Consider the following 12,601-nt stretch of genomic DNA (forward strand, 5'->3'; position numbering starts at 1 on the left):
CTAGCTTCTAGAGAGCTCATCAATACCTCTCCAAAGAGAAAAAAAAATCACATAAATCTAATCTGTCAATATCCTTTTCATATATTTTTTAAAATATCAGTTTATTTTATTTGATAAAAAGAAATTATTTGGGCTTAAGCAAGTCAGAATTGATTTATGTGCTTTGCAACCAAAGGACATCCATTCATTTTCCTGTAATGGATTTAATTTTCAACACACAACAATATGATAACTTTTACAATTTAAATCATTTTTTTTCTGACTCTAGAGAATTAAAGGAGCAACTAAGTGATATGAAATCAATACTGGGAAACATGTCATTGTGTTTAGATAATGCCAATTGTAACATCTTCCCCAAACATACTTGAAGAATGCTCATTTGCTCAAACCCTAAAATATCAAAACTTATACATGAATTTCATATATATATATATATATAATCTAGGCTGAGATTACTTTGCAAGCAGTTTGTGAAACAGTTTAATTACATTAAAGAGATATTTTATATATATAAATATACAAATGTGTATAAATATATTTAAATATATATGTATATATAAATATATATATATATAAATCTCCTTAATGTTGCCGTTAAACTGCTTCACAAACTGCTTGCAAAGTAATCTCAGCCCAGATGCTCTGTGTCTGATGTGGGAACTGGGACCTTAAAAGCTCTCCCTTACTATTCTTCCTCTTATTTTTTGTGTACTAGTCACAATTAGGGAAGCGGCAGATGCTTCCACTTATTGCCTGACTGTTTCAGAATTATACTAGACATAGATGATAATGCCCTTCCTATTACCTCATTATGGAACATGCAACTGCATCTGAGAGAGAGCAAGGGAAATATCTATGAAAGCAGCTTGTTTATAATTGGATAATTTAAAAGATCTAATAGTGTCCAGAGCTGGTTAGAGCTTATAGTAACTGTGAGTGTTCCCTCTGTGATACAGAAAGACAAAGAGTGAAGAGACGTGGGTATTCTAATTTAAAAAAAAAGAAAGAAAGAAAGAAATGTGTAGGCATGCTGTCAGGCCAGAAGGGATTTTAATATACAAACAGTAACTGCATGTGTTTGACATACAAGGTGACAGTTTGAAAGGATTTTTACACTCAACACATTTTCATTAAAATTGAGCATGTAAAACTAGACATTCTATTACCAGATTATAAAACCAATATATCCTTGGGTGTTTTTTGAAATAAGATTTTCACAAATTTGCAACTGTAAGAATGCAACACTGTGAAAGTTTCTGAAGGGCCAATCAAAAGTTAATATGCAAAGGTACTCAAGGAAAAAAAACTAACTTAAAAAATAGTTGTTTCATTTCCTAAGCAATGTTATTCAATAGAAATAGTTGTTTCATTCCCTAAGCAATGTTATTCAGTTTGCATGACACTAGGCAATAATCATATTTATTATAAATACCTATCATATTTTGATTATTAAAATTAGCTTATGATATTGTCAGTATATAAAAGAAACCATTTTAATATGCTTTTAGGAGAAAGAAAAAATAATTAAAAAGCAACAAAAGTAAATTTCAGAATTACCTTAAAGTAACCTAGATTCTGAGTTTACATTTGTTATTTTGATCCTATCTTTCATTTATCATTACCTCTTAAATGTTTACATTCAGTCTGTTTGCTTTATTTCCTCTTCTCTTTCATTCAGTCAACAACATCGTGGTCTTTTACATAATGAAGAATTTCAGTAGATTTCATTAACAAAAGTTGATATTTGAAAACATTTTAGTTTAACTAATTGTCCTCTTGATGAGTACTCTTTCTCAATCATTCCACTTAGTTGAAGCGTTACTTCAAAATTAAATTAAGACCACATGAAGGCCGAAAAACTAACATGATGGCATCATGTACATATTATCTAAGATCGTTCTTTTGACTTTTGCTTTGATGCCAAAGGAAGTTACTTCCATAGTAACTATAGGAACAGATTGTACTCTGGTTTAGAGCCATTACTTTCTTTTAGTGATGGATGAGAAGGAATATATTTGATGCATTATAGAGAATAGTTCTTGCACCAATTATTTAACAACAGATTTCAAATGCTACAATCCTCTTTAGATGGTGAGATTTGCATAGTAATTTGAACTCTCCTATGCCCTTGGAAGAATCAGCTATCAGTGGTTGAATAACAGATATTGATTAAGCATCAATGTTGGTTCAGGGACTAAGCTGCTTATTATACAGCATTAAAAAAAAGATAATTAAGTTATAAATTATGGAAAAGACCTATGGGAACTAGAATCTGGGTCAGTAAGATGAAATTAAGAGAACTGAAAGTAACCAAGCCATAAATTAGATAACCTTGAATTCTAAACCAAGTCCAAGGACACAGAAGCTACCTTATTGAGAAACTGGTGGATGAAACCTACCAGATGACTAGAGAGCATTATGAAAAGGACACTATGCCAAAAACCAATGTAGCTGTTTTAAAATTACTTTATTTAGACAACATATAAAGTTATTTCTACAATTTCAGGTGTCTCTGGATGGTGCTGCACCAACATTTTTAGTTTTGAGATGTTAAATATTACATGACTGTCAGCCTATGATAACATCGAATATAGACTAGGAAGCTGGCATGGGGATGAGAACAGGTTAGAAGAATGGAGGCACTGAAATAGAAGAACAGATTGAAATGATGAATTGTACTTATTTTATCCTTTCATTTAAGTCAGAACACACACACACACACATACACACACGCGCGCGCACACAACACTGCAACTCCAACTTCCTTTTATTGCAGTCATTGCTAGTTGAACAAAGGATTCTATTTCATCAAACTAAAATACTTTTCATCCCAGAATTCTTGAGCCATTTTTGCAGTTCAACATAGCTCAGAATGAGTTGAAACCTATTTAGGTGACCTAATATTACCTAGATAATAAATAAAACAGAACAAAAATTCTAGTTTAAATCAATACTAAGTATTATTAGAGATTATTAGACCAGGAAAAGAACAGAATAGTACAGGCCTATCAAAATAGTAGAGAGTTTTGTTAATACAAAGTCTTGTGTGTGACAATAATGAATGCATAGACATGCTTCAGATATTCTGAAGTGCAAATAACAGAGGCTCCGGTATTTTTATTTCCATTTATAAATCATTCTAGAAGTCCCCCTTGGGTATGGATCCTAAGAGTCTAAAAAGATTTGGTGTATTTTCTCCATCCAAATTAATGTTAAGCAATCATTAAAAAGATCTGCTATTAAAAACGGAATAAAGACCACACGGTATTCCTCATCAGTAAGTAAGCTGAGTTTAACACAACTTGAAATTTATTTATTATTAATAGAGTCAATGCTCTGCACTTAACAATTCATAATTACTCTCATAACTTTGCAGATGTTGCTTGTTCTGCCTATGAAAGCTTCACCCAAATTCCACCTTTTCCAAGTGTCTGACTCCATCAGGATTTAACTTAATTGCTAATTCCCCCTGGAACTTTTTTAAATTTGTCTAAGTAGCATTATGTGTCAATTATCCAGGATCCTCTGGAATTCTATAAATGTTGTTTCTATAGCATTTTTCACATATGTTGTGACTTCATTGTTTGTTCATTTATCTCCCACCACACTGGACCATGATTCTTAAGCATATCACATATTCTTACTAGACACCCTTAATTATAATTGGCAATATCTTTAATCATAATAGATGGAAGGGAAAGGTAGAAAGGAGTGAGCACAGAGAGATAGGAAGTGGTAGGTAATAAAACAAATAGACATCTTACACAAATAATCACACAGCAGAACACTCGACTCCCCACCTCGGTAGAGTCAATGCTCTGTACATAGCAACTCATAATTATTCTCATGCCTTTACAGATACTGTTTGCACCTTCTCCAGGTGTCTGACTCCTTCCGCATTCAGCTTAAGTGTTACTTCTTCACATTTCCCTTCTTCTTGAAACGGCACTACCATTTACTCAATTGTTCAGATTTAAACCTTCATAACAAGGAGTTTGACTCCATTCTTGACGTCTGCTGGCAGCTTTTAAGACTCACCAACACCCTCTTTGCACCTGTGGGGAAACACAGGGTGCTTCCCCTTTTGAGGTAGGTCACAGAGTCAAACCATGCACAGGAACTCTAACCCGGCCCTGTACCTAACCACAATAAAACCTTGAGTCAGGCTCCTTTCCTGGTATTCTTGAGCCATTTTGGACTTGCTTGAGAGGCCTGCTCTTCTCTGTCCAGAGAACGCAGTTATGGAAGCAGTTAACACTTTCATATCCTTTTAGTGTGGATTTGACAACATCAGTCTGGACATCCAAGCACAATTTTGGGTGAGGCTCCCTCCTGCTTATGAGGTTGACTACAATTTTACAAGTTATCCTTAATTCTATTTTTTCTTATAAACCTAGTAAAATCTTCCACTCACACCTATCAATTCTACCTTTAAATTTATGTCCCTAATATATCCTCTTTTAATGGTCACTCAAGTCTAAGCCATCATCATAACTCTTGGGTTACTTAACATGATCTTTCCATTCTTGCTTCTCAAAAGAGTTCATTCATCACACAATCACCACAACCTTTTAAAAATATAAGGCTATCAATTGACTTTTTAACATATTTAGAATGATGGTTTAATCATTTAATACCTATACCAGCCAAACCCTTTCTAATGGGCAGGCCTCATATTCTCTGACTCTACACCTTCCACTTTACTTGCTTCAGTGACAAGGGTCTTGCTGGTTTTCTCAATGCACCAAAACTATTCTCTCCTCAGGACTGTTGCCTTTGCTTAATTGGAGAGACTTCCCTGCTTATCCGTATTAGTTAGGATTTCCCAGAAAAACAGAACCAATAAGATATATATTTTTTGTATATATTCACACACATATATGTGTGTTTACATGTTTTACATGTGTGTTTACATATAAAATTGTAAACATATACACATGTCATATTAGTATAGATTATATCTAGAAGATTTGTTATAGTTAAATTCATACATATACATTATATATCTTATTGGTATAGATAGATATAGGTAGATATAGATATAGAGCATTTGTTATAAGGAATTGCAGCACACAATAATTACGGAAACTAAAAAGTCCTATGATCTGCCCTGCAAACTGGAAACCCAGGGCAGCTCAAGTGTAGTTGTAGTCCAAGTCTGAAAATCCAGGAGAACTAATGATGTAAATCTCAGTCTGAGGGCAGAAGAACATGATGTCCACATCAACCAGATAGGTAGAGAGAATTCTCCTTTTCTCTGCCTTTTAATCTATTTAGGGTCCAAAAGTGTAAGATGATGCCCACCCATATCAGGTAGGGCAATCTGTTTTATTCAGTCTACTGATTCAAATGTCAATCCCATTTAGAAACACCTTCATGGACACACTCAGAAAAATATTTAACAAATTATCTGGGCATCCTATGACCCAGTCAAGTCAAAATATAAAATTAAGCATAAAATCTCTATTACTTAAACTAATTACAACCAACTTCCACCACAATCCATCAGTTTACCCTGCTTCCTTAATTTATTATATTTATTACTGCATTTGGTAGAATTTTATTATTTTTTAATTTTGTTAAATATATCTTCCAAGAGGATACATACACAAGGACATAGACTTTGTCAGTCTTCCCTGAAATATACTCAACAGTTATCTAGCTCATAGTATACACTCAATAAAATACTTGTTAGTTAATGGAGAAAGTAACCAATGTATTGCTCTATCTCCAAGCACTCTATTCATACACACACACAGCAAACTAAATGTATGTAATAAGACTAAATAAGTGAGGAAACAACCTGAATTGAATCTGGAAATGTAAAAAGTCCAGCCAGCAACAGCAAGCTTTAGAGAATAGTAGCAAAATTAATACACAGATACTCGCCACAAATTCAGTTTCCACAGATTCATAGTAAACATTCCTTTGACCACCAGTATTAACAAAATGCAGTATTCCAGCCACCTTCTCCTTCTAGTCCATGAATAATTAAAATATTTCTCTGTAATATGTAATTTTCTTCAGTTTTTATATGTAAATAACCCATTTATGAAAAATGCTATTCTTTTTTTTATTGGCAAGGTTCTCATCTGTTTAGTCACATAAAGTAACCACAGGTATCGCTTGTGTCTCCTCACTTTACCCTACAAAAATGGGCAAGCCTTCACCCAGGCATCAGCCTATTGATTACATCAGGCTGGTCATCTATAGTAGGCTCCCTGTGTTTCTTGGACCCTAAAGAGAACTTGGGAGAACTACCAGGAGAGTGGTTAAGGCTTTGGACTCTGTAGTAACTGTGGAATTTGAGAGGAGTTTTATGAGATTTTTCCCAGTAGGAAAAAGTAAATAGATTTCCAAAGCATATCTTGGAAGGAAGAGAACTCATTCATTTACTTTATACAATACGTTATCTCTTTGGAGTTTAAATGTAGCTACCGACTCAGGTAGAATACAGAAGCAGCAAAAGATTTCTAGCAGTTAAAACACATGAATTCAGCACAACATATAACTGGTAGATTTATACGTCTTGTGTTTGTGTGTTTGTGTGTGTATATGTATGTTCTTTTTCTTTTTGGAAACTTCATTGAGAAAACTCCATTCAGACTCAATGTCAATGGTGCTTGAAAGAAACAAATGTCTTTAAAGAAGGATGATCACCTCCAAAGAGTAAGGAATGTGGTAGTAGTGGTCATCTTATGAGTGAGCCTGAAGTGGAAGGTGAAAGAATGGAACTAATACTGGGAAAATTAGTTGGTACAAACACAAGCTTTGGAATTAATCATGGCAACATTCAAATTCTGCTTCTCTCATTTACTGTAAGATATAGAGATGTTATTTAATTAATATCCTTAGTTTCTACATGTGCAAAATAATTCTAACACAACCTACCTCATTAGGTTATTGTAGGATAGATAATGTATACAGAGTGCTTAGCACATGGTAAGATCTATGATAGAAGAAGTCATTCTTAATATCATTTATTGATATAAACATCTATTATTTCATCTAAAATTTTAGAAATGCCAATGACTGTGTATTATATTTTTAGAAATGAAAGTTTCATGTATCTACACATACATATATCAATAAAACCATACTTTAACATAACTTATTTGCATATATAATTTTATTAAAATCATCTACACACAGATACCCATAAATACACACTAGATTACAATGTCAAATACATATAAGGAGAATGACTAAAAAAAATAAAGCATTTTTAAAGTTATTTTCCTTAGTAGTCTCTTTACTTATTTATCTATTTTATTTTATTTTATTTTGTTTTAAGGACCATGCCAAGCTTCAACAGTTTTCACTAATAGCTTCTAAGGTTTCTGTTTGGCAGGCTTATTTCACAAACCCACCAAGAAAATAAATTAATTTTATTTTACTTAGAACCTGGATAAATACACTTTAATACTCTTATTGCATGGTTGTTATTTTATACTGTAGCAACAAAGAGAGTTTTGTATATCAAATCTTAACAACATTATAATGGCTCCACAGACCATACTGCCTCAGCAACTTTATTTTCAAACACATGAATATAAAATCAGCTGAAAAGCTTGAGAGTACAACAGTCACAAGAGAGCTTAGAAGAAAAGAACGAAGTTTTTAAAAAGTGAGTTCTTGTTGCTCTTGTTTCCCATAGACAATACACAAGCAAACAAAGAAATCTGAGCCAGGCTCTGATTGCCACCTAAGCATTCAATTAAAATTGTATGCAGTGGTATAAAGGTAGCAACAAAGCCACTGATGAGGATAAATGCTTAACTTCAACCATCTGCTGCCTTGTGAGGAAAGGAAGGTGTTCTTAATCAATATGTTTTTTTTGTTTTGATCTATGGCCTGTTTTTCTGAGTTAATCACAGGAATCAAGCCAGGCTTCACCCTCAACTCACTCACTATTTATGTCCCTGATACCTCAGTACATTTAACTTATTTGTGCTGTGTACCTTGGGAGGTGACTATCTTCTCAAGTATTGCTAAGGTATTTATTGATAATATTATATTAAAGGCAAATGTAGCAATCGATAATCCTTGCCTAACTTTAATTGTACTAAAAAATTTTACTCTTCTTCCCCCATGTTTAAAATTATATTCTTCACACAATTAAATTGAAATCTAGAATTTAATACAAGTGTGAATAGCTTTAAATCTTAAATCCCAATGTGTTATATGTGATAAAATTTCATTAAGTATATATTCATTACACCTTGAAGTTGGATATTTAGTTCATTGTATTTCTGGAAAGTTTCCACCATAGAAGTAAGTTGACAAAGCTCATCCACATCATGAAACTAATTAATCAAATCAGGAGTAATTTCTTTCAGAACAATCTATTTTTTAATTCAATAAATAGGTTAATAATAAGTAGCCTGTAAAACTTTCTCCTTATAAATTATAATTTTACAATAGAAAAAAATATAAACCTCCTCTGAATGTCTTGCTAAATCAATCTTGTCTTGCTTCTGTGGGTCTCAGCTTTCAGAGCACTGTGTTCCTACCTGTCCTTCTGTTTGCTTTCCTGCGGGGGTCCCATACCTGGGACAACACATCACAGAGAGAGGTCAATGGGAAACATATCTTTTGTCTGCAATCCAGAACAAGGATAGCTGTGAAAGGAGAGGAGGGATTCAATGGCTATTAGATATATTCTTAGTCTTATCAATTTTGGCAAAATCTACCTAAGGAATTAAAGATCTAGAAATTACTATCCATGCCCCAGCTAACACCTGGAAGGTTTTCTTTTTTACAATTTGAAATATTATGACTTAAATCTTCAACTTTGTTTTTGCAAAAATCGCTGTTAAAATTTTACTGAGATTATGTAAAATCACTGAGTTTTAAAATGTTTGGAGACTAGGTGGAAGTGAATTCAGAAAACAAGAGAAATATATCCGAATTAAATAATTCACAAAAATGTTGACCAAGTTATTATTTTACTTTATTTTTACTGTTAACACTATTACAGATGTCCCCATTTTCAAGCCCCTTTGCCCACCTCCACCCAGCTCCAGTCCCTCCTTCTCTCTGGCAATCCCAGCACTGTTAACCTGTGTCTATGGGTTATGCATGTATGTTCTTTGACTAATCCCTTCACCTTATTTCATACAACCTTCCCTCCTCCTCCTCTTGGAAAGCTGTTAATCTGTTCCATGCATTCATGCCTTTGTTACTATTGTGTTTGTCCATTTATTTTGTTTATTAGATTCCACATATAAGTGAGATCATATGGTATTTGTCTTTCTCTGACTGGCTTGTTTCACTTAGAATAATAATCTCCAGGTCTATTCATGATGTCACAAAAGGTATTTAATAGTTCATTTATGAGGCCTGGCTAGCAATGATACCAGTTGTCTCAATAACATTGACCTGCTCCTATCTAATTTCCATTAAAGGCTTAGGTCAGTGGCTCCATGCTGCCTTTCCATGCCAAGATTCACTTTAACCTGACAGGCCTCACTTGGTGAGCTCTGTCATTTTATTTCATTATAAAATTTGAAATCTCTGGCAATGGGAGTGCCTCAGAAACATGGGAAAGTTATTGCTCAGAGGCAATCCTCAATCAATAGAAATTAAGAGCTAATGAAAGGCAAATAGCATGTGAAGAAATTCTGAATGTTTCTCAGAAGGCCCGAGTTGAAACAAGCCTCTCATGGTGATGGCCTGAATAACCATTCCTGAAATAGGCTTTTCTCCTTCCCATCTCACTCTCTGTTCTCAACTCCTATTCTCTTGAAAAAATATAATGAACTAATTTCACACAAGACCTTGTTTCAAGCTGTGCATTCAGAGGAACACAAACTAAAGTATTGTTAATAACTGAAACCCTAGAAAGCAGACCCTCTGGATTCCGTCTCATTCACTGACTAGATTGTAAGAAAGACCATGTAAGAGGGGAATGAGATTGTGATAACCTCTGGCATGATCATTAAGACTCTAATCTATACTGGATTGGGAGAAAGTACAGATGGAAAAACATCCTAAGATTATGCTCTTTGAAAAATTTTGTATTTGCCTTGCTTAGTTAACTGCTTTAATAATTTTGTTAATTGCATTCTTAACTATTAACTGCTTTGTTAACTTCTTTTAGAAGTCACAAAGAGAAGTGACAAGTTTAGTTCAACCAAGTGTCAACTCAGAGAATGGTGTGAAAGTGAGTCAAACACTGCATGACAGTGTTTAAAAACGATCTTGTGTCAATGATCTGGGGTAGATGAGAATATGTCAGCTCACAGAAGTGTCTGAAAATGGGTTGCTCTTGCTCTCCAACTTGTTCAAGGATATTCTGAGTGGTATATTTGGTAGTTTTATTTCATATAAAGGGAGGATTAGCTCAAAGTAAAGTATGCATAAATGCCTTGTAGTGACAAGTGATTTGAATGGTTGGTCAGGAGCCTTGAAAGAGCTGATAAAATGAGATCAGAAAATAGAAAGATGAATGAACCTACAGAACTAGACAAAAGACATGTGTATTTTTGTGTCTCATGTTAGCATCTACTAGATATCATTTACTGTACAAGAAGCACTTAAGCAGCCAAGTGGACTAGAGAATCTTTACTTTAAAGAAAGAATCATTACTCCTCATCCTTCCCATCGCCTGTGTGATGATCCCTTTAAAAGGGAATCCGTTTTAGAAGGGATGAAGTTATGCATTTATTCAACAGCTTAGACTTCTAACCAAAGCTTATCTCACTACACATGTTGCTGACTATCCAATCTGTCTACAGGAGACATCAACTGATATGGAAATTGTTCTTGATATTAAACAAATAAATATTAAAATATATAGTAATGTGATAGGTGGGAATTAGTGTTATGAACAAAAAAAAAGGTATAAGGACGATGGATTCTGAGAGAGATGGATGTCTTTTTGTATGGATGAATAAGAATTGCTTCACAGATATGGTGAGATTAGAGCAGAGATTTAAAAGAAAAGACAGGAAAAGCAATATGGATATCTGGGGAAAGACTATTTTAGAAAGTGGGAAGATTGAAGTTCAAAATTTCTCAGGCTGAAGCAGGCTCAGTATGATGGAATCAGGCTCAGCCTCCAGAAGGCTCAGCCACCAGGAGGCCAGTGTGGCTGAAATATCTGAATATTAAGAAATGCGGTCTAAAACCTAGCAGAGGAATGATTGTAAGACCATTGATAAAATTTAATCTCATGAGTATCATTATGAGTGAAATGAGGAGCCACTGGAGAATTTGAGAAGAGGAATCATATGAACCAACAATTTAAAAGGAACTATCTGTGAGGAGCAACCCCTCCATGGGCTGATATTATATAGGAAGCTACTCTAAGAATTTCCTTGAGACATGATCACAGATTTTAGAATAGGGAAAGGTGGTAAAGAGGAGTGATTGAACCCTGAATGCATGTATACATACATACTCATATACATATATGTAAAGAGGTTGACTACATTAGAAGGGAGAGTAAGAAGGATGGAGCCAAAACTCTGTTTTAACTCTCAGATTTCTTGGTCATATGTCAAAGACATCAATCAGAGAAATACATTGTTTCTCTGTATTTTAAATTAGTAATCATTTAATATGGATTATGTATACATACACAGAAATATGTATAAACATGGATATGTAAAAATACATATCTCCTGATTATATTCATGATTTATTTTTATTCTATCTTTTGATTAAGATTATTTGGGTAGTATGAGTTGTGACTTGGACATTTTTTTCAACTCTTAGATACTCCTGAAAATCTCACTCAAGCTTTAAATTAAGAATATTTATTTGTTTGTATTTAATGCTTATGAACTTTTACTGGCTTTGGTTCTTTCTTATTGCTAGTCTTTTTATGTTTCTTCAAAAGAAATATGGAAAAGAAGGAGACATTTTAAATCTTACTGTTTTAGAAACAGAGGTAATCGTACTGTGACAAAATTTTGGGAGAGATTGCTTTTATGACATGATTTCCACTGATGTGCTTTCAGACACCTGCAGCCTGGTACATCATCATGATATGTGAAGTGCCACAGTTGAGATGTGATTCATTTCCACATAGACACATTGTCTTCAACTTTTACAATTAAGTTTATTGAAAAATGTGTATGTTAAAAAGATCAACTTTTCCCCCCAATCATCTTCTTTTCCCTCTGATGTTAACATTTATAGCCCTTTGCATTGGTTTTGTTTTGTTCTTTTGTATTTTAAATTAACACTCAAAATGACTTCCTACAGATAAAGGCCCAGGTGCCAGGGACACTAACCCCCACTCACATTAGGAAGTTCACAGTGAGCTCTTCCTCCCCAGATCACGTTTTCTTCTCCTGAGCGCCAAACTCCTGGTCTTTAAATTTCCCAGGAGATTCCTGTCATCTGAAGCTCTTCCTGGGGTTTTATTGTAACCCTCCTCTGCAGCTGTCATTTAGATATTTTCTAACCACTTCATGGTTTAGCAGATGGAGAAATTAAAAAATAATGCATTTGTAGAATTGAACTCACCACAGTAATGAAGTTTCACATAAATGTTCCTTCTACCAAAAGACAATATGCTTAGTTGGCACAATGATTGTGCAGTTAAAACAGAAGCAGCAGCCAATCGTTAGTTCTATAAGCATTGCCTGAA

This window comes from Pteronotus mesoamericanus, unplaced genomic scaffold (genome assembly GCF_021234165.1).
Source record: "Pteronotus mesoamericanus isolate MK-2021 breed Mesoamerican mustached bat unplaced genomic scaffold, CSHL_Meso_final contig_82, whole genome shotgun sequence".
In the NCBI taxonomy this organism is placed as follows: Eukaryota; Metazoa; Chordata; class Mammalia; order Chiroptera; family Mormoopidae; genus Pteronotus; species Pteronotus mesoamericanus.